The sequence below is a fragment of the Pelodiscus sinensis genome, chromosome 1 (genome assembly GCF_052426305.1).
Source record: "Pelodiscus sinensis isolate ZL-2025 chromosome 1, ASM5242630v1, whole genome shotgun sequence".
NCBI classification, from domain to species: Eukaryota; Metazoa; Chordata; order Testudines; family Trionychidae; genus Pelodiscus; species Pelodiscus sinensis.
In genome coordinates this window covers 130971632-130995634 of record NC_143052.1, presented here as the reverse complement: position 1 = coordinate 130995634, position 24003 = coordinate 130971632, and the positions used below count along the sequence as shown (strand labels likewise).

Genomic DNA, 24003 nt, shown 5'->3' with positions numbered 1-24003 from the left:
GGGAGTTCCAGGCAGTGAAGCTTGGGAATGGGGGGTCATAGCTTTTTCTGCTGGAGATACACCTTACTTCCTCCATGGAATGAAGTGGAAAGGTTCATCTGGTTGCACATTAACTGGGACTCCCACCTTTTCTCATCCCCCAAACAGTCATGTAGGTTGAAGACAGGAGAAAGGACTTAGGACCAAGGCACCAAACAGAAGATTATCGTGGTAGTTCCTTCCCTCTTGAGGATTTTCAGGCATGGAGGCAGGAGCAGGCAGTCTTACTGCTGAAGATTCCTGTTTCCCTTGTGGAATTCAGCCTGAGAGAGATGTAACCATCCGCTCAGATCCTGTTCCACTTTCCCTGTTGTATTCTCCCAGCAACCATGAACCCAGTGCCTGCGGAGAGAACAGGAGGTATAAATAGGCAATAGAAGACTGACACTGAGTGAGGATGAAGAGGATGAGAGATTGCAAAAGTGGTGACAAGTGTCAGAGGATTAGCCATGTTAGTCTGAATCTGCAAGAATGACGAGAAGTCCTGTTGTTCCTTAGGGTATGTCTAAACTACATGGCTCCATCGACGGAGCCATGTAGATTTGTTTGTTCGGCAAAGGGAAATGAAGCCGCGATATAAATAATCGTGGCTTCATTTAAATTTAAATGGCTGCCACGCTGAACCGACAAACAGCTGATCAGCTGTTTGTCGGCTCAGCGCGCTAGTCTGGACCTCCCCTGCCGACATGAAAGCCCTTTATCGACCTCCTCGGTAAACCTCATCCTACGAGGCATGATGGGGAGGTCAATAAAGGGTTTTCAGGTCAGCGCGGGTTATTTAAATCGCGGCTTCATTTCCCTTCGCCGATCAGCCTAATCTACATGGCTCTATCGATGGACACCCTTATAGACTAACAGATATATTGGAACATAAGCTTTCATAGGCAAAGACCTACTTTCCTCTGACAAAATGGGTCTTTGCCCACGAAATCCTATGCTCCAATATCTCTGTTAGTCTATAAGGTGCCACAGGACTTCTCGTTGTTCTTGTAAAAATGGTGCAACTTAAAAAATATGAAGAAGCTCAGGAAGGAAGGAAGTCCTACGAAGTGTTCAACATCGTCAGCTGCCATTGATAGAAATAATGGACATTCTGTGTACCCAGTGAATATAGAATTCAATTCAAGGCTTCTTTCCGATATTCAAGGTTCTCCATGAGATTGTCCCTAACTGTCAAGGAGATCACCTCTCCTTCTGCAACCATACCTCTCTTCCAGCTACCATCTGCACAAACAATGAAGTTCCTGACCAGCCAGGAGAGGTTCTCTAAGTGCTGAAGCCAAACCTTCACAGGAATTGGAGCTAGATTACGGAACTAACCCCCACAGGAGACAAGAACAGCCACTGATGTCACATTTCCATAACAAAATGCAATACTCATTTCTTCAACTTAGCTTCCTGTCGGTACAATTTCCTTGGCTCACACTTGAACGTAAACAAAGTTACTTCCTATAAACTATTTTATATTTTCCCAACAGGCTGTTGGAAGACAAAAACAAACAAGCAAACAAACACAGGAAGATTCTATTGTTATCTCTACTTTGACATGCACAGAGGTTGCTCAGACACTGATGAATGAGGGCAGTAAAAATGCTTAGGTAGAGATAAGTCTGGGAACAGAGAGTGCTCCGCACTTTGCAGAATAAGCACCTTTTTGGGGTAGCATTTGGCTTCTGTTTCGTTCTTAACCGCCAATAATTTTGAGGTTATTAAACAAAAGCCTTGAGAAATAACGATTTTATCTGACCAGTTCAAATGTATACCATTCAAAGGTCAGAATTTTAAAGCTTGGTTGTACTGTTGCCTAAATTAAACACACAGTCTCTGCTGTTCAATTGTCAGTTGGAGCACTGCCAGATCCTGGCGTTTTCATGATGATGTTGGTAAATAATATATGATTCGCAGCTAACCATACAAATGCAAACTTGTGGGTTAGACCAAAAAAGCAAGCACATCACACACAGACAGAAACTCATTCAAAGGTGGATTCGGTGATAGTTGTGCTCTTGTTCCAGCCTTTCAGTGACACAGTGTACTAGAACAAGGAGTCCAGTGGCACCCTAAAGACTAACCATTTTATGCCATAATAAAATTGTTAGTCTTTAAGGTGCCACTGGACTCTTTGCTGTTTTGCTGAAACAGACTAACACGGCTACCTCTGAAACAGTGTACTATGTGAGAGCTCCTTTGGTTCAAAGCAGAGATTTTATGGTTAATTATAGCATTACATGTTGTTATATGTTTGTGCTTCAGTACTGTTAGATGAGGGGGAAAGTTGGAAGTACTCTTGGGATACGTCTACGCTGCAATGCTATTTCGGGATACTGGAGTATCCCGAAATAGCTATAGCGTGTCTTCACAGCAAGCCTGTTATTTCGGGCTCACTATTCCAATATCCCTGTGAACCTCACTCTACGAGGAGTAAGGGATGTTTTGGAATAGGGCTTTATTTTGAAATTTGGCACTATGTAGATAGTGTCAAAGGACTAAATAAGCTATTTCGAAAGAGTATCAAAATAAGATATGCAATTTGTGTAGCTCAAATTGTGTACCTGATTTTGAGTTATGGTGCAGTGTAGATGCACCTTTGGTGTGTAGTAACTTGTTCCAACAAGGGTATAGAATCTAATTTTGCAGGATGAAACCTTCTGAGAAAGGAAACCATATGGGTATGTCTACACAGCAGCGTTATTTCAGAATAACTGTTATTGCAAAATAAGCAAGAGCATGGCTCCACAGCAAACCATTATTTCGAAATAATGGCGAGCTGGGGGAAGTCTTACTCCAAGGGTATGTCTAGATTATATGTCTGCTGACAGAGGCATGTAAAATAGGCTACCCGACATAACCAATAAAGCGGGGATGTAAATATCCCCGGCTTCATTAAAATAAAAATGGCCATCGCGCTGTGCCAGCTCAGCTGATCGTCGGCACAGCGCGTCAGTCAAGACGCAGATCGGTCAACAAGGGAAGCCTTTGTCCACTGCTCCCTTATGCCTTGTAAAACGTCTTGACTCGTGTGCTGTGCCGACGATCAGCTGAGCTGGCACAGTGAGGTGGCCATTTTTATTTTAATGAAGCCGGGGATATATAAATCCCCACTTCATTGGCTATGTTGGGTAGCCTATTTTACATGCCTCCGTCAGCAGAGGCATGTAATCTAAACTCCTATAACCCTCAGGCTGTGTCTAGACTGCATCCCTTTTCCATAAACGGAAAAGGGATGCAGTCTAGACACAGCCTCATTGTATGAGGAGTAAGGGAAGCTGAAGGAAGAGTGTTCAACTTCCTGCTGTGTAGACAGCACCAAAAGCTGAATTAAACTATTTTGACGTTAGCTATGCAATTGATGTAGCTGAAGTTGAGTAGCTTAATTTGACTTTTGCCCAGCTGTCTACACGTGCCCTTTGAGAATGAGCCATGCTTTAGTAGTTAGACTTCAAAACTGGCAATTAAAACTCATGAGTTCGACAAATACTTAGAGCCCTGCCTAGACGCACAATTTTGTATCTGCATCCGTATCAGTATCCACAAAAATGACCTGCGGCTGTCTACATCCACATCTGCAGAGATGGATACCTGTGAATATAAAGTGAATATCCTGGATTTGCGGGGTTCTACAAATACTTTGGATGCTCATTTACCTCTCTGGTCTTGGACAACTCACTTAACATCAATGCTTTAATTTCTCTGTCTCCACAATGTGGATAATGGCCTAGACTCAACACTGGAATATATTGCCTAAAGAGGCTGGGGAATCTCTATCATTAGAGATATTTAAGAGCAAGTTAGATAAACACGTGTCAGGGATGATCTAGACACTGCTTGGTCCTGCCATGAGGGCAGAGTACTGGACTTGATGAGCTCTCGATGTCTCTTCCAGTTCTAGTGTTCTGTGATTCTATGGCAAGAGCTGTATGGTATTTAGACTGGGTACTAAAACAAAATCTACAACAGAACCTAATTTCAGACATGCAGGAGTGTTCCAGATCAGCTTTAGCTGTGGGCAACACCCTTGATGGCTCCCCAGTTACCAGACTCACTGCTGTCTGTGCATCAACTACCTTAAATAAGTAGGAGCTATGACAGTTAAAAAAGAGAAATGGTGTGTTAAGTGGTAAGAGTAATATACTCAGAGTCAGGGATCCCGAGGCAAAATTCTGGTTACATTGTCTGTTGCCACTGATTCAATAGGGGCCAGGATTTTCACTTCCGAGGTTTTTTCCTGACTTTTACCTTTGGACAAGTCACATAACCTCTACAGGCCTCAGTTCAGTTATCTCTGAAATGGAGATAATATTATCTATCTTACAGAGAGTTGAGATTTGGTGGAAGTTACTATGTATTGCTATTATTATTATTATTATTATAATTACTTTACAAACCCCATTATAGTCATTTTTATTTTTCCTTCCTCTTTGCATCCTTATCAGCTGCTGCCTGGTTTATTTTTGTTAACAAAAAGCTCTTTTCTTATGGCACAACATGGAAATTAAATTTGAATGAAGTACAGAGGCAGGAAAATGCATCTTTCATAGCTGATGACCAAACTGTGTTGGTGATAGCTGCTTTTGCCAGCAGGTGGAACTGGGTTTGTCCTACACTGGTGTTTGCAGCTTTTCTATAGCTGGGAGAAATGTTCAGTTAAAATGGTCATTCTTGGCTTCAGATTTTACTGCCACAGCATAAGAAAGGCTTGAAGTCAACATTATTTCTAGTACATTTTCATTGTGCAGGGTGACTCTGAGTGACAGACCCTGACGTCCTGTGACCTATCAAGGCACTGACCCTGGCTTTTATGGTAATTCTGTTGTTTATTCAAAATGTATGATTACACATTGTAGAGTATAATGTTAATGTTCCCATCCTTCTTTCCTACTCTGCATTATAGTTGCTCATGAGGCTATGTTTAAAGAAACCTTTGTTTACTTTCTGAGCTGAAGGCTCCTATAAACAATATATTTTATTTTAAATTCACACACAAGGAGAATATTAAGAAACAAACTACTGTGCCAAATACTCATTCCCAGTTACTACTTTTATGACCATGGAAATTTTTCTTTTGTTTCAGTAGAAAAGCTAAATTGAACTTCAATGAACTGAAAACTAAAGAACAAAATCAGATTTTAGATATGAAGTAACTAACGATAGCTGTAGCAGTATTGGAGATACAGCAATGAAATACAAGTGTACTTTACAGATACACAGTAACTAAATTAGAAGATTAGGATCACAAAATCCCTTGTTGTGGTGGAATGCCTGTTAAGTCAAAATGAAAAGGAAACTCTTGTCAAAATTACAGAATGGGGAGGGGGGAACACTTCAAAGTGAAAGAAAATTAGAAGAACTTATGCCAAACCTTTGAAACATATAGGACATTTTATTAAACATACTAATATATGTCCCTCTGCAGTGAGGTTTTTAAAAGTATATATTAACATACACACAGATTGAGACCAGCGGTTTTTTTAGCTAGCATAAAGGTCAAATTCTGCCCTTAGATATTAAATTAAATTGAGATTTGCATTTAATTTAATGTATAAATTGCATTTATAAAATTGGGGCCAGAATTTGCCCTGGGGAATCTTCCTTCAGTTGATAGTCATGTTGCTCTCTTGACAGTGGGTTATGCCCCAAGGTACACTGAAGAATTAACCCTGGTCATGGTAATATACAATGTACGATTGCCGTGCACCTCCAAATGGAGCCTCAAATCAGGATAGAAAAGCAAAAGTAATTAGTTTAAGCTGAGCTTTAAAAAAAAAGAAACAGCTCCTATTTTTAGTATGTTTACTACTTGTCAAAGGGATTTTCTGTTGTCTGAGACCCAGACCACTGAGGTTTACCACTGCTTGTATAACATTTTTTTCAATAATGTTATTCCTTTTTAAATAATCTGCATGGTTTCATTTGGTTTTAGAATCCCTTGTATAGCTGTGTAATGTATAAAGGAGACTTTATCTCCCACACAAACTGGGGGTGAGGGAGGAGGAAGATATGGGGTCTTGTTTTGCCCTGAATGAGGTGGGTACAGCCCCCACTGACTTCAACCATCTCTCCAATGGCAAAATAGGGCTGGGATGATTTTGTTTTCCCTAAAATCCAGTTCATTTGCTGATCAGCATATATTTCTAACGTAACATCTCATGTTTTATGTGGGAATGTTTGCTCATGCAAAGGCAGGCAGAGTAAATTTTTGTAAATTTCTTCTTAATGGAAATGAGTTTTGAAGTACACCATTTGGCATGGTCTCACTGTCTTCCTTTTTTGGTATCATTTAGTCGGTGCTCATTTTATTTTCTGTCAGAAAGGGGTGATTTAGTGCTACTTGGTAACAGACATGTCAGTCAGAGTGGACATTGTGAGTTCTGTGAGTTTTGTACTCACCTTTTAAATAACACAGCCTTGAATGAGTTTGTTGATGATAGAAGCTGAGCAATTTAAAAAATACATTTGAAAGTATGCAATGGATTATGACAGAGGAGTGTGCCAAAAAAAATACAAGCTCTCTTACTATGCTGTTACAGTTGTTTAAGGACATATTAAATGGGTAGTTTGTTCTCACTTTCCTTTTTTAAAAGAATAATGCTACAAAGTGCTAACAAATAGTGTTATTTAAGACTAGACCCTTTTTTAAAATTTAGTTTTGAGGAAGGATTTGACTTATGATTAAAAAAAAATTGTTTGTTTGTGATGAGTCCTTAACTTTCAATTTGAAACTTTCAATATGTTTGCTCAATAAATATGGGTATGTCTACACTACAACGTTAATTCGAACTAACTTAGTTCGAATTAGTTAATTCGAACTAAGCTAATTTGATCTAACGGATCTAGACTAAAAAACTAGTTCGAATTAGCGTTTTACTACTTCGAACTAGCATGTCCACATTAAGTGGACCCTGAACCGGGCTTAAGGATGGCTGGAAGCAGTGCCAGCAGGGCATCAGAGGAGGACTTAGAGCGTGGAGATGCTGTCTCAGGCTAGCAGAGGGCTGTGCTTAAAGGGTCCCGACCCCCACCCCGGACAGACAGTTCTCAGGGGTGCCCCGCTTGCAAAGCAGTCCTGGCTTGGAGTGCCCGAAGTACCCACACTGGGCACATCACAGCACTCGGCCAACGGACCGGCTGCACTTGCCGCAGGCTGCCATCTGGGGAGAGGGAGCAATTGGGGGGCTGCAGGAGAGCTTCCACCCCCAGAAGCCCGCAGAGCCAGCCCAGTCCTCCCCATTGGGGGCGTGTACCCCATTCCTCCCTCACCTCCTTCCACTTACCCTTCCCTAGCCCCTTTTCTTGATGTACAAATTAAGGACAATTGTGTTCAAAAATGGAATGTGTCTTTATTGAACAAAACTGGGGGAGACTGGGAAAAGGAGGTGGGAGAGGGGAAGAGAGGCTGGGAGGGGGAAGGGCAACTAAAATGATCAGGGGTTGGGAACAGATCCCATATGAAGAGAGGCTAAAGAGACTGGGACTTTTCAGCTTAGAAAAGAGGAGACGGAGGGGGCACAGGATAGAGGTCTCTAAAAGCAGGAGTTGGGTGGAGAGGGTGCATACAGAAAAGTTCTTCATTAGTTCCCATAAAGAAGGACTAGAGGACACCAAAGGAAAGGAATGGGTAACAGGCTTCAAACTAGTAACAGAAAGTTGTTCTTCACAAAGCACAGAGTCAACCTGTGGAACTCCTTGCTGCAGGAGGCTATGAAGGATAGAACTAGAACAGAGTTTAAAGGGAAGTGAGATCAAGTCATGGAAGCTGGGTCCATGGAGTGGTATTAGCCAGGGGGTAGGAGTGGTGTCCCTGCCCAAGGTTTGTGGAAGGCTGGAGAGGGATGGCATGAGACAAATGGCTTGGTCACTGTCTTCGGTCCATCCCCTCCAGGGTCCCTAGGGTTGGCCGCCGTCGGCAGACAGGCTACTGGGCTAGATGGACCTTTGGTCTGACCCAGGATGGCCATTGTAAGCTCAGGGCTCAGGGTCGGGGGTCTCAGTGGACCCCCTTGATTTTCATGCACACCTGCTCCTGGGTGGCCAGGCTGGCAGCTCTCCTGCCCTAGCTGGCCACTTTCCTGTGCCTAGTGCGGAGGTCGTGGACGAGGTCCACAATGTCCGCATTAGACCAGGCGGGTGCCCACCTCTTGCGGTCCTGGGCAAGCTCCCGGGAGCCACCAGCCTGGTCCCGGGAAGAGGGGGAGGGCTGGGGGGCATCAGGTGGGTGGCTCGATCCGTGCCAGGTGCAGGGTCTGCTGGCTGGGTGCTGGCAGGCTTGCACCTGGCACGGGCACCGTAGCCAGCCCGTGCCCCTTTAAGGGGTCCGGGGCCGGGAGGGGGGCAGATGAGTTTCCCTGGTGTTGGCCAGAGTGGCCACCAGGGAAACCTGGGGAGGGCTAGCCTCCCACTAGTTCGAATTAAGGGTCTACGCAGCCCTTAATTCAAACTAGCAAGTTCGAACTAGGCTCAATCCTCGTGGAATGAGGATTACCTAGTTCGAACTAAGTGCTCCGTTAGTTCGAATTAAATTCAAACTAACGGAGCGCTAGTGTAGCGCCTATGAAAGTTAGCTCGAACTAACGTCCGTTAGTTCGAACTAACTTTGTAGTGTAGACATACCCTATGAGATTTAAGAACTTTCATCAGAACAGTTTGCTCTAGTTTTCTAAACAAGGGAAATATTTCTAACTACAGTATGATTTTTCTGGTAGCTAATGATTATTTCATCAACTGGCATTATTGTACACTGTCAGATTAGAAAAACTGCTTTTTACCTGTCCATCCGTATCATATAAGGAAGGTGTAAAAAGCAAAATAGTCTAAGCCAAAGGCGTTCTGAGAAATGAAATCTTTTCATTCATTGGGTGGCATTTAAGACTTAAGCAGAGAAGAAAGGTTGTTCCCAACACAAACATGTGAAAAGACCTTTAAAAATTAATCAAACCATCCCTTTTATAGTAAGTTTTCTTTACTGGAGGACACATGAAAAAGAGAATGTTATGATTAAAACAGTTTTCACTTTTAATTTGCTGTATTCCAGTTGGTTCTAAGAGAATTTGTGTCTTCATGAAAGGATTAAGGCCCTGATCCATCATCCGTCAAATAGCAATGATAGAACTCCCACCAACTTAAGTGGCTTTTAGATAAGGCTCTGTGGCAGAATCCTTGTGCTCTGAGCTGCATAAGTGGAAGGTCTATCATACAGTGAGCCAGCTAGCAATGTGGCTACTGACATCTCTCTCCCAGGGAATGACTGACTCAGAGAGGGGAAAATGCTTCCTGGTGCCATAGGGCCTCACTTAGGGCCCATTTTGGCTCAGTGTCTACATAACATAGTAGAGTTTCCCTGGTGTAACTGAGAGCAGACAGTCTCTCTAACTACTTTAAAGGGCCTCATGTTCTACATATTTGTGAGTTAGCACACCTGGACAGAGTCCATGCAATGGTGAGACAGGTGTGAACTCAGTAAACAGCAGAACATCCAACAGTTTCGCTTTCTCTCTGTCAGGGCTGTTCCCCACTCTGGCACTCCGAGTGCAGAAGATGAGGGCCCACAAAGAGCTCAAAAAACCATAACAATGCTTAGATGGTAAAAGGGGAGGGGAGGCACTGAGCATTTCAAACCAATCCACAACAATTACCCTGAACGCGACTAGATTCGCTTTTCCCCTTATTTACTTCCAATTTTCTATTTGTTCAGTCCACTCCCGTGCCCCAAATTCCTTAAAGGAATGGTATTCCTGCCTAGGTTTAAATCCTTCTGTGTCTCTCAACTCCTGGTTTTTCTCTCCCACACAAAGAAAGCAGGCAAGGAATCTACATTCAATTCCAATTTCAACCTTCTACCTCAATTGGTTCTCTCGGCCCTCTCCAACACCATTGCTAGGTACCTGAGTTTAACCCCCTGGTCACTGGGTGCTAGTTAGCACTCTCCAAAGCAGGAACTTCCACTCAGGTTTCCTTGCCATCTGGAAGGAGACACATGCCTAGGGTGTGCCGGTGCGCTCACTCATTTAGCCAACCACTCATGCATAAACTACATTGATGGAAAAACCTCTTTCATCACTGTAGGAAGCACCTTCACCATGATGCAACTGTGGCACAGCTGCTGCAGCATAGCTGGGGACTGGTGGCAGCTGTAGTGTAGACCTATTCTAAATAATGTGTCTATTTCAGGCAAGAAGCCTGTGATGAAGCTGAACCTGGATTTCTTTAGTCTCTGGGGCTTGTGTCCTTGCTACTGGGCCATCCAGGCTCCCTTAGCCCATAAGTTCCAGTTACTGTTCTTCCTTTGAGCCATGTTATGATGTGACATGAGAGTTAGCAATGGGCTTGTGGTTAAGGCATTAGATTAATATTCGAGAGATCTATATTCAATTTATTTGTCTGCCACAGACTTCCTGTATTACCTTGGGCAACTCATTTAGTCTCCTTGTGCCCAAGTTCCTCATCTGTAAAACACAGATACTGATAATCGCTTTGGTGTGGTTCAGATTATGATGGTTGAGGTCACAGAAGAGCCCTCGGGGTTGCCTCCTGGAGTGCTGACACAGTCACCGCCACTTGCCTTCCTGCTCTCTGGAGCTTCTCACCGCCCGGTCCTGCTGGCCTAGCTCCACTGATCTCTCCCAGATCCAAGGTGAGTGCAGTTTAGGGCCCAGCTTCCTGGGATACCACTTCCCAATTGGGACCAACCCCTAAAGAATTAGGTAAGACAGCTTTAACAATGAAAAGGGGAATGTGCACACTGATTGCTCCCCAAATTAATAATTATTTACACTGAGTTTGATAGACAATAAAAGCGATTTTATTTAGTACAAGCAGTAGGATTTAAGTGGTAATAAGTGAGATCAGGCCGAGCAAAGAAGGTTACAAATCAAAAGAACCAAACCACTTGGCTAATACTACACTACAACCTTAGTACAAACTTTTCAAACTCACCCTAAAACCTCTTTTCTGGTTCCCCCTCCAAACCAGGGCTGTCTCTCCTCCCACTCCCTCGGGGTCTTCAGGTGCAGTCCAGCCAAAAGACCAAGGCCTCCGTTTTCCTATTCTTTTTCAAAGAATTGAGGCCACTCCCTACCAAGCACTGCTCAGACTTAAGGACAAAAGAGATTGTTTAACAGTTGCTCATCAAGACAATGACGCGAACACCCTCTGTGACGGATCTAGTTCTGGGCGCGAGCACGCAACCCCTTTCTCGGGGTCACGGCCCAGCGAGCCCACTGTCGGGTTCTTACGGTTTAAGGATTTCGATGGGCATGAGCTCCCGATGCTCTCCCTCCCCTCCCCCCGGGTGCTTCAGTCCTTCCCCGCGGTTCTTGGGGGTGGCGGTGCCTTCTGTCTCCCTCTTGCTCCCTTCTCCCCCACGTTGGGTGCAGCCTGGAGGAATCTAGGGGACTAGGGAGACCTGGGCCCACCCTCTCCATCGGGTCCCAGCCCGGGGCTCTAAGGGTTTGGGTTCTGACCCTTACCCGGCTGACGGAGTCCTACCCCGTAACATGTCAGCCCATGGGCGCCAAAAGGACCCTGCCCCTGGCTGCTTCCTAGCCACCCTGGAGTCCGCAGTTTTTGGGCCCGAGCCGATGATCCTTACCTCTTCGCCGGGGTGATGCAGGATTCTGCTCCGCAGCTTCCCCAGTGTCCCGTCTCCCCGTCTCTACCAGGGACAGAGGACTTGCCTCCCTGGCATCCTCCCCTTTGCTCTGGCTTTGGGGCAGCTTTTGAACCTCCCACCAGACGTCACGCCGTCTCCCCCATCCCTGCTCCCGGGGTTGCCGGCATCTCTGTGTCGGGGCACAGGGGACAGAGTTGCATCCTGGCATCCTCCGTCGGGGGCGCGCACGTCCAGCCCAGCCCGCTGGCCCGCCCTATTCCCCGTGGCCGCGGGACTCCGCTCCTTGCAGTGTTCAGTGGGCGCGCCTTCCTGAAGGCGCACCGGCGAGGCAGCCCCTCCCGGGCACTCTGCCGGGACAGGGGCCGCTGCCCGCCCCGTTCTAGTGTGGGCCGCTGCCGGCCCGTCACACCCTCCATACCTCTCATTCACACATTTAAAATTCACAAAGTATTCCCCACACACAAATTTTACACACAAAAATGATACCTACATCAGACTAAGAGAAACAGAACCAACAGATCATGACATGAAGATGGATGGGTTACATGAAATAATTTGCTCAAAGCACCTTTGAGTTATGTATATTCATGTCCATAAATCCATTTCATAAAGCATGGGGGACAGTTACACGGATAAATTCATCAGTCCCTGTGAGGTACTTTCCTGCTGTGAAGGTGATGACCAGTTGGACAGGTAGGTTGTTTGCACCATCTGTGTAATTTTGACAAGTCCTTTTTTCATAATGAATGTTTCAGTCCTTTTTAGACATTCATGCAATCAATGCCACCAGCTCCTGAGCAATGCCACGGAAACAGGCACAGAATAGCAATCAAAGAGGAAAAATGTCCCTAAGGATACAAGTTTGTGGTTCAAGTGTCTTAAAATTTTATTATGAGAAAGAGAATAAAAAGATTTTAAAAATACTTTGAATACCTTTATTTAGGATGAATTTGTCTCCAGCTGAGTTCCGTGAAAGTTGGACACTTCTTCCAGAGGAAAATTTAGTCTTTGGGGGATCAGAGAATAAAATATTACCAGTGGGCTGAGTCTGTGTTTGAAATCTGCCCGTTGCTGTGAGCTCTGATGGAGCCCCATTACTAGGGTTGCCAGGTGTCCGGTTTTGAACTGGACAGTCCAGTATTTGAGCTTTCTGTTTGGGAAACAAATTGAGAAAATATAAATGAGAAAATAGAAATGTCCGGTATTTTCTAAATAAGATGTAATGTAGATTGTGATGTAATGCCAGGTGTGTCCAGTCTTTTTGTTAAACCATCTGGCAACCCTACCCATTACCTGTATTTCTGACACTTGCACCACAAGGAGTAACGGTAGTTCGAACTAGAAAGCCTAATTCGAACTACCTACTCCGTGCCGCGTGTAGCCACCGGCACGGAGTCCGCACTAACGGGGATTTAAAAATGGCGGCGCCCGGCAAGATGCAAATGAAACCCGGGATATTTAACCACCCTAGTTCGAACTAGGGTGGTAGTGTTGACATACCCTAAGTTAGAGCTTGATTCTGCCACCCTTACTCCAAATGCAAAGCACTGCGCTCTTTGAGACGCCCCAAGGGTTTCAATGTGGCTGCTTCCTGAGTAAGGTATTATACACTGTTACTCAGAGTGGCGGAATTGGATCCTTTGCCAAGAGAATTTATAGGCCAGATCCTCGGCAGATGTCAATCGGGTATTGGGATAACTAGGAAGGACATGACATGGGGAGATAGTAAAACAACACAGCATCTTCCCACAAGTGGCTCTGGAGGGAAAGGTGATATTAGAAACAAAAATAAAAGAAAACAATTTAACCATAATCTACAACTGATCTATTTTAAAGACGGCTCTACCCTTCCAAGATAGGGCTCAATGAAAAGGGGGGGGTGTAAAAAGTGAAGGCGCATACCAAAAATTTCAAATGATGATGCTTTATGGCAAAATGTTTAACAAAGTCTCATGAATCCAACTTAGAGCCCAAACTGTGCTGTCTGTTGACATGCAGAGAAAATGGAAATGCTTTCAAATTGGAGGCTATTTGTTGTCAGCCTTCTACTCTGGCTCAGGCTGTTTGCTTGTTTCATTAGAGCAGGCCTTCCTTCCCAGTCAAGTAGCTGTGGTTTTGGCAGTGGCCTTTCTCCCACAGGGAGATAAGGCAGTTCCTACCATGTCATTGACCAGAGGCAGCCACAGAACATTAGGCAGGCTCCTGACTGTCGAGAAGTTGAAACTGCTTGAAAACAGCAGGGTCAGTCTGCTCTCAAACACACTGATATTATCTCATTAGTGGTGGCATTTATTGCATGGTGCGAGAAGCAGAAAAGGGAGTTGTTAAAAAAAAAAAAAGCAAACAAATAGTTACAGTATATGGTCTGGCGAGGCAGAAAGAGTGCAATTCCCGGGAGAGGGGTTTCTTTGTTAAAGATAGCAGTTGTTTCTTACATGATACACAAGCTGTGCAGCAGCAGAAGTCCTTAACCCAGCTCTGAAAAAAGGCCTCCCTGCAGCGAGGAGGAGGGAAGGGTGTTTACCTGAAATTCAGCCCATGTCCACGGACTTTTGGAAGAGCCTGGACCAAATTCTGGGTTTATAGCAAAGCACTGGTGCGGTTTTGAATTTTGTAATGGAAGGCTAGCACTGCTTTTAAGATCTCCCCCCCCCCCCCGCCCTCACTACCTTACCCCTTCTGTTGCATCCTCCACTGAAGTCATAATCCTGTTTTACAACTTCTTTCTCTGTTGCTCTGTAAACCATTGTGATGTCATAAAATTCAGCCTTGACTTCCCTGTGGGATCAAGTAGTTTGAGAAAGGCACAGTAATATCTGTCTTACATTGAGAGCTGTGTGTATTATGTTCTGTGTTTATACAGCATCTAGCCACAGCCTGTAGCTTGACAACAAAACGACAGGTCCATGACACAGAGCTTTTGGGTGCTACCTCAGTGCAGCTAATAAATATATAATAATAATCTTGGTTAATTAACAGTAGTGAGAGAAATGAGGAGGCACACAGGAAATATAAATAGATTGGTTTTAAGCATATCTATCTATCTATCTATCTATCTATCTATCTATCTATCTATCTATCTATCTATCTATCCGTTAAGGACAACCAAGACCATGTAACTAATGAAGACTTTTTAATCTAAGTATCTCAGGATGACCGTTGTTTAACACGCTTCATGTAAAAAACATTTGATACTGCATGATGGTGATTGAGATGTAATAACATAAAGGCCACTGCTGTAAAAGGACCCAGTCCTTGAAGCTGAACACTCAGATGGTTCCCAAGGATTCCAAGGGCTATTGCACATATGGAGGACTTGCTAGGTCAGCACTTTTAAATTTCTATTGGAAATGTGCAATTTAAGGATCTTTCTTAGAAGGAATCAGATTCTTTTAATCACCAGCAAAGAATTAGCAGTCATCCATTTATTACAGATGAGTCAATGATTGACAGCAAAAAAATATATTATCAAAAGAGGTTAGGTTTTATTTGTGGTCACTGAATAACCCTCGGCAGCTTGCAATTTCCTGAGATGCATTTTTTATTCGATGAATGCTTTAAAATCTGTGTATCCATTGTGAACAATTCTCTCATAAGTGTTAGGTATCTGAGCTGTTTAGTTATGTTTGGTCAGATAGGTAAGTGGTGTGGTGTCTGTCCCTGGATAGGATGGGTGTGCAAGTATTTCCAGTTCCAGGTATTTGCACACACAAATGTAATATACAATTTCCAAAAAATATTTGTGCATTCAGCGTTGAAGTTTGTGGTAGCAGAATGGATTGCATGGATATTGTAAAAAGAAAACACAAAAAGGAGTGTGAGCATAGCCAAAGTGAATTCATTAAAATTCCAAATGAGTATTGATAGAAAATATATTGCAGAACTGGCCCGTATCTAGTATTTCTAAAGTCATATAGAGCTGATAAATGCAATGCACTAGTCAGAATGAATGAAATCCAACACAGTGATATTCCCGTGATAATATTTTTTCCAGACTGTCAGTTGAATTTATTCTTTTGATGGACTTTGCAGAAGATATGCAATAACAATTCATGGCTATTTCCATCCTGTCATCATCTGCTGCTGCCATTATTAATAATAGTAATAATATTTATTATTTTGTAATTCATTTTCTGCCAAAATATATGTCAGCAATTTGTATATTACCACATTCGTGCATGGTGCTTTATGGGTATAAAAGAAGATTTTTTTCTCTCTCCCAAACTGCTGACAATATTCATTTAAAATAAACAAATATTGTAAGTAAACAAATAAAGGGATTGGTGCCAGCTAGACAAGTAAAGAGAGAGAAGTATCGGACAGGGTTTCATATTATAATTTTACATTTCAATGAAGAAGTCGGATGGCACTCACGGTATGTCTAGACTACATAGCTCTGTCGCCAGAGCCATGTAGATTAGTTTACTAGACATACCCAAATGAAGCGCGATTTAAATAATCGCCGCTTCATTTAAATTAAAATGGCTGCCGTGCTGAGCCGATCAGCTGTTTGTCGGCTCAGCGCGCTAGTCTGGACGCTCCGCGGTCGACATCAAAGGCATTTGTCGACCACCCCATTATGCCTCATGGGATGAGGTTTACCGGGGCGGTCAACAAATGCCTTTGATGTTGACCGCGGAGCGTCTAGACTAGCACGCTGAGCCGACAAACAGCTGATCAGCTCAGCGGGGCAGCCATTTTACTTTAAATGAAGCGGCGATTATTTAAATCACTACTTCATTTGGATATGTCTAGTAAACCAATCTACATGGTTCTGGTGACAGAGCCATGTAGTTTAGACATACCCCAAGTATCTACTTCTTCCTCAAGGTGTATACTTACTCAGAGTCTGCAAGTAAAAGAGGCATCCTTCCAATTTCTGCCTCAGAACTAGAGTACAGTTTGATAAACCTTGATAAAATCCATAGCATGCTTTATCATTTTGCCATGTTTTACAGTGTTTGGGGGGGGCGTGTGTTAGGAAGAATGGTAAATGTACACATTACATACGACAAATTAAAAAGTCATCATACTTTCACATCACACCTCTGTAAAAGTATTTTACAGCAGCTCTCCGTGTTAGCTATCACGTAAGTACTTTCAACACAAATATGGAAATTCATTGGTCTTCTGTGAAAGTGTGTGCCCATAAAATGTTCCTTGGAAGTGAGAACAAAACAGGCACAAACATGATCAGAGCAAATTCATTGAGCATTTTGGTAGATATTTGCTCAGATGTAACATTTATTCAACAAGTGAAGAATCCACTGTGAGATTCACATTGAGGAGAAGATTGGCAGAGGATGTGAAAGAAGGAAGGAATCTAGTTTGGGGGGCTTGGCTTATAGTATTCTGGCTTTCAGTGCAACCAGTCCACCCTGGACATAAGGTTAGGAAAAGAAAAAACCTATCTCTGGAGGTATTTAAGAGCGGGTTAGTTAACATCTATCAGGGATGGTCTAGATCAGCCATGGTATGAGTACCCTCAGGGATACTCGAGAGAAGTCTGGGGAGTACATCAAACAACTAAAATTTGGAGAAAACTGAATTTTTGTTTTAAGATTTACAGCGCTTTATTATTTTTGTACTTTTTACACCCAAAAATGTCATTGCCCGCCTGGCAACTTATGATTAAGTTGTTTAAACAAATGTGTTGCAATGGTAAAAAAAATTGTGTGTCTGAAAACTGTAGGTGCTGGGGTACTTATAATTTTTGTAAGGGGTACTTTATAAAAAAAGGTTGAGAAACACTGATCTAGATGGTACTGGATCCTGCCATTAGGGCAGGGGACTGGACTCAATGACCTCTCAAGGTTCCTTCCAGTTCTAGTGTTCTATGATTCTGTGATTAAAAGGTTGTGTTCATCTACCAACAACTGCTGGAAAAAGAGTCATTCTGTTTCTTCTCCCCCTCTTCTACTCCACCCAAGGACTATATCTATATTAAGGTAGTATTTTATGACAAGTGATTTTGGGTGCCTCAGTTTTTGGAAACCCAAGTTGTCACATTAAAAGGACCTTATATTCAGAGAGTGGGTGCTCAATACTTTCTGAAGATTAGACTTCTTTAAAGGCATTCTAAGTGAAGAACCCAAAAACAGAGGCACCAAAACTCACAAATCACTGTTGGAAATATTGGCCTGTATTAGTGCTACTCCATTTGATCTACTCTGAAAGAGAAACATGTCTCTAATCAGAGTTTCATGTGATATCAAGAATGAAGCTTCACTGTTGTGCATCACCTATCCTGAAGAATGAACAATATTAAAACAGACTGGGGGATTTCATGCAGCTCTATTCAAGGGTCTACTGCCTACAACAGCTAATTGAATTTCCATGGGACACAGTCAGAAATGAAATGATGCAATATGTTTGAACTAAGTTCCAGAGCTATCTACAGCTCTCATAGATTTCCCTTTCCTACATTTGAGGGTATGGTTATCACTCAGGCCTTATTACTAGGCAGTACTGTAAATCACAGAGAGGGAAGATTTTGTTATCTAGGTGTTAGGAGAAAGACATTCAGGAACGGTGAAGGATGTAGTAATTGAAGAAATGCTATATATTATTGGGGAAATAAAAGATAGTTCTCTGTGCAGAATGTTTACCCTTTGAATCTTGTCAATAAGTAAGTACCTATGGAATATAAATTATAGGATGTTATTCTGGCATTCAACATAAGAAAGATAAGATATATAACATTGTGTGTCATTAGAAGAATAATGTTTCAGAGCAGGAAAAGATAGCTCAAAGAGTAACTAAAAAAACTTTTAATAGAGAGCTGGGGCATGAATTATCAAAAATGATTAGCTAGATTAGGCAGTTTAAAACATAAAAGAGGCTCCCCAGAAATACATTGAAGACAATCCTGAAATGAAAGGAACTAAATGAGTGAATTCAATTCATCTTTCTGAGACAGTCACTAACTCAAAAAGCCTGGATGGAGAATGGCAAGGGGATGAGTCAGAGCTGATAAGCAGTTCCAGCTTATTTATTTAGTGTTGTTGAAATGTAGAACAAATAGCACCAAGCCATCAGTTTGGAAAGGAGCTAGTTTGTTTTGTTTTTGAAGGATTTTTGAGATTACAGCACTAGCTGCATATTTGAGGTTAGAATGATGCATTCTAGAGTGATTTGTATTTATTGGGGTTATGAGGGCAGGTCTTAGTGGACCATATGGTATTTTTATAAAGCTGATTCCATGACTAAAATAGCACAAGATTTCATTAACTTTTCACAGATTGATAGAGAAAAAACTGCTTAAATAGACATTTCTGTTCATTTGATAGAAGTGGGGATAGGACTTCTTAGAAGGGATATATGAATTCGTTTTGCTTTATTTTGAACTCACTTTAAGCACCATGGCTTTAAAGGTTTCACTCATGTGTTTAAGTTTACATTTAGGGAAGAAGGGGCAGCGAAAAAAACACAATTAAGAGGGTGAAAAATAGAGAAGAATGAGGATAAAATTAAAAATCAGAGAGACAAAGTAGGGGGAGGATGGAAGCACAAAGAAGGAATGAAAAATTGTAATGGCCAATTAAATACAGTGTCCTCTGTAGCTCATGAGGGGAGTGGATGGGGAAGGTTCAGGTGTAGCATTTAACCATCTAAAGGGCAGACTGGGCCATATAATAAACTAAAAGTGCTCTTTTTCCTCTCTACAATTCATCTCTGTGTATACTGTAGGTCTAATCAACATATATTTGAATACAAATCAGAAGTTAGGAATTGTAGAAAATGAAACTAAGGGACACAAAGAGCATTCTATGGCTAGCAGAGCTAAGGACAATAAGAAGGAACTGTGTAAATATTTTAAGAACAAAAAGAACCCTGATGAAAATGGTAGAATTATGTATGATAATGCAGAGAAGAAAGAAATGCTCAATAAATATTTTGATTCTATACTCTCTTTATATAATGATAACATTCTGTTCCATTAGTATCGATAGAGAAACTGTTAGAATTATCTGACGAAGTGGGTCTTTGCCCATGAAAGCTTATGCTCCAATACATCTGTTAGTCTATAAGGTGCCACAGGACTCCTCGTCGCTTTTGCAGATCCAGACCTACACGGCCACCTCTCTGATTTTTAAATCAGCAGGTCCAGATAATTTGCATTCAAGAGTTTTAAAGAACAATCTAAGGAGCTAGTTGAAACATTAATGTTGCTTTTCCTTAAGACTTTGGAGCACTGGGAAAATTTCAGAGACTAGAAGAGAGCTAATGTTGTGCTGATTTAAAAAAATATAAATGGGATGGCTTGGATAATTATAAAGCTGCCTGCCTGAAATTGATCCCCAGCAAGATAATGGAGCATATTCTTCATTTCTAGTCTGAATTTGTCTAGCTTCAACTTTCAGCCATTGTATTGTGTTAAACTTTTTTCTGGTAGATTAAGAGGTTCCCTATATAGATACTTGCAGGTATGGGGTATTAATGAACTTTGGTGGTGACATAAAAATTGGGGAAGCGGTGAATAATGAAGGGTGCAAGTCAATGATTCAGGCCAATCAGGATAAATGGGGCACAGGCAAACAATGTGTTTTTAATATGTCTAAATGACAACATAGACATGTAGAAACAAAGAAGGGGGGCATACTTACAGAATGGGGGACTCTTTCCTGGAATGTAGTGACTGAAAAAAAATTGTAAATAATCAGCTGAATATAAGCTACCAATATGGCAAAAAGAGCTGTGATTCTAGATGCATAAATCCAAAAGCAGAGTAGGAGTAGAGAAGTTATTTTACTCCTGTATTTGGCACTGGTGTGGCTGCTGCTGGAATACAGTGTCCAGTTCAGATGTCCACAGTTAAAGAAGGAGAGGGTTCAGAGCAGAACCATAGGAATAAGTAAAGGTCCAGAAAACATGCTTTCTACTGATAGACTCCAGGAGCTCTTCTATTTAGCCTGACAACTACACGGTGAACAAATATTTGATGGTGGACCTCTCAGTCTAGAAGAGAAAAGTAAAATACAATCCAGTGGCAGAAAGTTGAAGCCAGACACATTCAGATTGGAAAAAGGAATAATAGTTTAACAATGAACGTGGTTGCCACTGCAACTCTTTACTAAGAGTCATAGTGGATTCTCCATCACTGGTGATGCTTAAGCCAAGATTCGATCTTTTTCTAAAAGCTGTGCCTTAGGAATGATTCAGAGCAAGTTCTGTGGCCTTTGTGATACAGGCCAGAGCATGATCACAATGATCCCTTCTGGTCTTGGAATCAATGAATTTTTCGATGTAATGCAGTGAGTCTGATTTAAAGGAACATATCTCAATTATTTTAAAAATAGCATCAGAAAATCAAATAGGTGGTTTTCTTTGGCTAGATTTTTTTTAAGAGAACATGATAAAATCATATTGAATGGCATAAACAAAGCAAGAAAATAAATTAATATAATTTTGGATTTATAGGAAATACCAAATCTTCAGCTTTGCAGCCCAAAGCATGCTGAGACAGTGAGATTAAGGAGCATACAAGTGTGTATTTGTAATCATCCTGGTTTGTAACCTGATTTTTAAGCCAACGTAATGCAATCAGAATTTGGACAAATTGAGTGAACTGTGCAAAAGAGAAACAACCACCCTGGATTCTACACAAAGCAAGGCTACACAAAATATTAGCTCTATTCAGATCAATCTTTGAACTGCTCAAGATCTGTCTTGGTATAAACATGAATGCCGACCTGTCATGCAGGAATACAAATTGTAGGTTCCCTTTCATCTGGCAATCAGAGTGACATGGAAGCTACATACACAAAGAGGCTACTGCTTAAGTTGGGATAAGTTAGATCACTCTCAGGGGTGCGAATAAGAACCCCCTAGGCAGTGTTCCCTGTAAGCTGTGCACTGGGGGATCCAACCAGGAGAGATTCAGGTGTCGCCCAGCTGTTTAGCAGAGCACACACAGTGCCCTCAGCTGGCAGCTTGTTTCTACAGGTGGTGCACATGCCTTGGTGCACATACTGAAATGTATTCACAGATGGATGAGAAAAATTAGAGGGAACATTGCCCCTGAGCAACATTAGTTACACCAGCCTAACACTGCTGTGGACAGTGCTGTGCTAGTGGGAAAGCTTTCCTGCCAACATAGCTATTGCCACTGGCTGGAGGAATTAAATCAACAGGAGAGTTCTCCCCCATCAGCTTACAGCATCAGCATTAGCAGCACTACAGCAGTACAGCTGCATCAGTGCCTCTGTGAGCCCTGTAGTGTACCCATGACCTGAGCATTCCACTAGCAAAACTAAGGCCACAGCTACACTAGAGGTAAAGATGTGTTTTAGCATATGCTAGCAAGGATATGTGAATGAGCATAGGCCAACACCCTAAGACTGACAAAGCAAGATGTAGTTTTGACACATTTTAGCTGGTAAACCCAGGAGAGGGGGGAGCCCTAGAACTTGACAATGTGGATTGCGTTTCCTACAATTTAAACATGTTAGCAACACACCTTTTTTTCCCCTCATGAACATAAGGCTTAAGAAAATGCATTAATTAGTGAGAAATTTCAAAGAAATCTTTTGTCTCCATAATTCAGATCCCTTGTTTTGTGATATTGGGGTTTTGGGGTTTTTTCTATTTTCCCTCGGAAAACACATCGAGGCCAAGTGGTCAATCATTGATCCTAACTGGGCACATCACCTTGAAAATAGTTCCTGCAGGGAGTGTAGCAACAGATTGCAATTCCTTGGTACTTGTGAATTTAAACACGTTAGTTTTCAGGTCAGATCAGCATAAATGTAGTTAGTTCATGGAAAGTGGCACTGATTTTATGTTACCCTGAGGGAACAGCTTCTTGGTACGCATCCATCATCCTAGCAGCAATCCTTGGTTAATATTACATTAAGTGTTTACTTCTCAGAGTTTTCAGTTGAAACTACTGCCGCCATAAGACCCACTCAAGGCTGTGCCAAGATACGGACATGCTGAATATTCATAGACGACTTGTGTAACAGTAATGGGACTGAAAATTGTCCTTACTTTCTTTTGCCATAGTTATGAATCACATATCCACAGCCCAAATTCAGTTAAATATTAGTTTCAGTTCCATTGACTTAAAGTTAAGTAGGCATGTAAGTATTTTGTTCTGAATCAGGGCCTCTGTCTTTAACACTGAAATTACCACTTTCCATTTAGGACATCTTACAGTGATCACCTTTGGGTGCCACAGAAACGAATGCTTTGCTTTCACTCTCTATAACATTTAGCTAAGGGGAAAGCATTATTCCCAGGGCTGTGCCAGCCTCAGTTGAAGATGCTGGTGCCAGCCTCAGTTGAAGATGCTGGTGCCCAGAGGTTTTAATGAGGGGCCTTCTGGGTTCTAATCCTAACATGATATGAGCACCTGCAAATATTTTTAACTTCACTGAGAGCTGTGGGTATGATTTGATATGTGATGTTATAGAGATTGGAGTTACTATTAACTTAAAAATGATCCATATTTGCTCCATTCAAAATATAGTAAAGTTCCTGTAAAGAATGAATGCATCTGGGAAGAGAGAGAAGAACAGGTACTCTTCAGTTTCTAAGAAATGATAGCAACATGGTTAATAATAATAATATAACAATAATTACTAATTAATAGCCATAAAAGTTATTCCGTTCTTTCTCCCAGAGGGCTAAGACAATGGAATAGATAAAACAGCCGCTTAATTCAGGTTATATATTTTAAAAAGTAGTCTCATCCAATAGATGTTGGTTACATCATGAAAACTACTGTGAAAACATGAGATACAAGTTCTCTCTGCAGAAGAGAAATCCAGGACTGGGGCCTCCTAGGGTGGAAGACTGAGATGCCTTGTAGGACCGCATGTAGAGCCAGGACTATAACTGTAGGTTGGAATCAGGTGTGTTGCAGAGATGTATTTATGGAGAGGGTTGCACTACATTGTTTTGTCCACATGAGATATGAGGCAAAGACAGGTCCTTTATTCTCAGAACACTAAAAGCATAGAAGTTTAAAAAGAAATTATATTACAATTAGGAAAGGGTCTTATAATTCAGACAAAGGGCTGGCTTTTAGATCTGCGATCAGTTCCTGTCTGTGTCACAGGCTTCTTGTTTGTCTGTTGCTTATTTTCAGATTGGGGATAATGCATCTTTGTGTCCATCTGTGGTCTCTCTTGTCCATTTAGATTTGTAAGCTTTTTGTGACATGGACTGTCGTGCATGAATAGTGCCTAGAAGAGTTCTCTAAGTGCTACTGTGATACAAATAATAAAAAATACAATGAAGTATAAAACAGCACCGTTAAATATAGCGTTGCCCTCTAGCCCCCTGCTGGGCAGAGTGATTTATCAAATCTGTAGCAAGGGGTCTAACACAGAAATGATGAAATCTCCAAGGAGTAC

General features: G+C 42.1%; 1 protein-coding gene and 1 long non-coding RNA gene across 2 annotated transcripts in view; one reads left to right on the top strand and one right to left on the bottom strand.

Annotated features, from left to right (window-relative positions):
- LOC102453877 (potassium voltage-gated channel subfamily KQT member 1-like) overlaps positions 1-24003 on the top strand; it is a 655800-nt gene that overhangs the window by 410469 nt on the left and 221328 nt on the right. The window lies entirely within an intron of this gene.
- Positions 246-14291, bottom strand: LOC112544540 (uncharacterized). The gene is made up of 3 exons (XR_003087881.3): positions 14169-14291; positions 12578-12794; positions 246-381 (listed from the first exon to the last, which is right to left on the bottom strand). It is a non-coding gene; the product is annotated as an uncharacterized LOC112544540 (long non-coding RNA).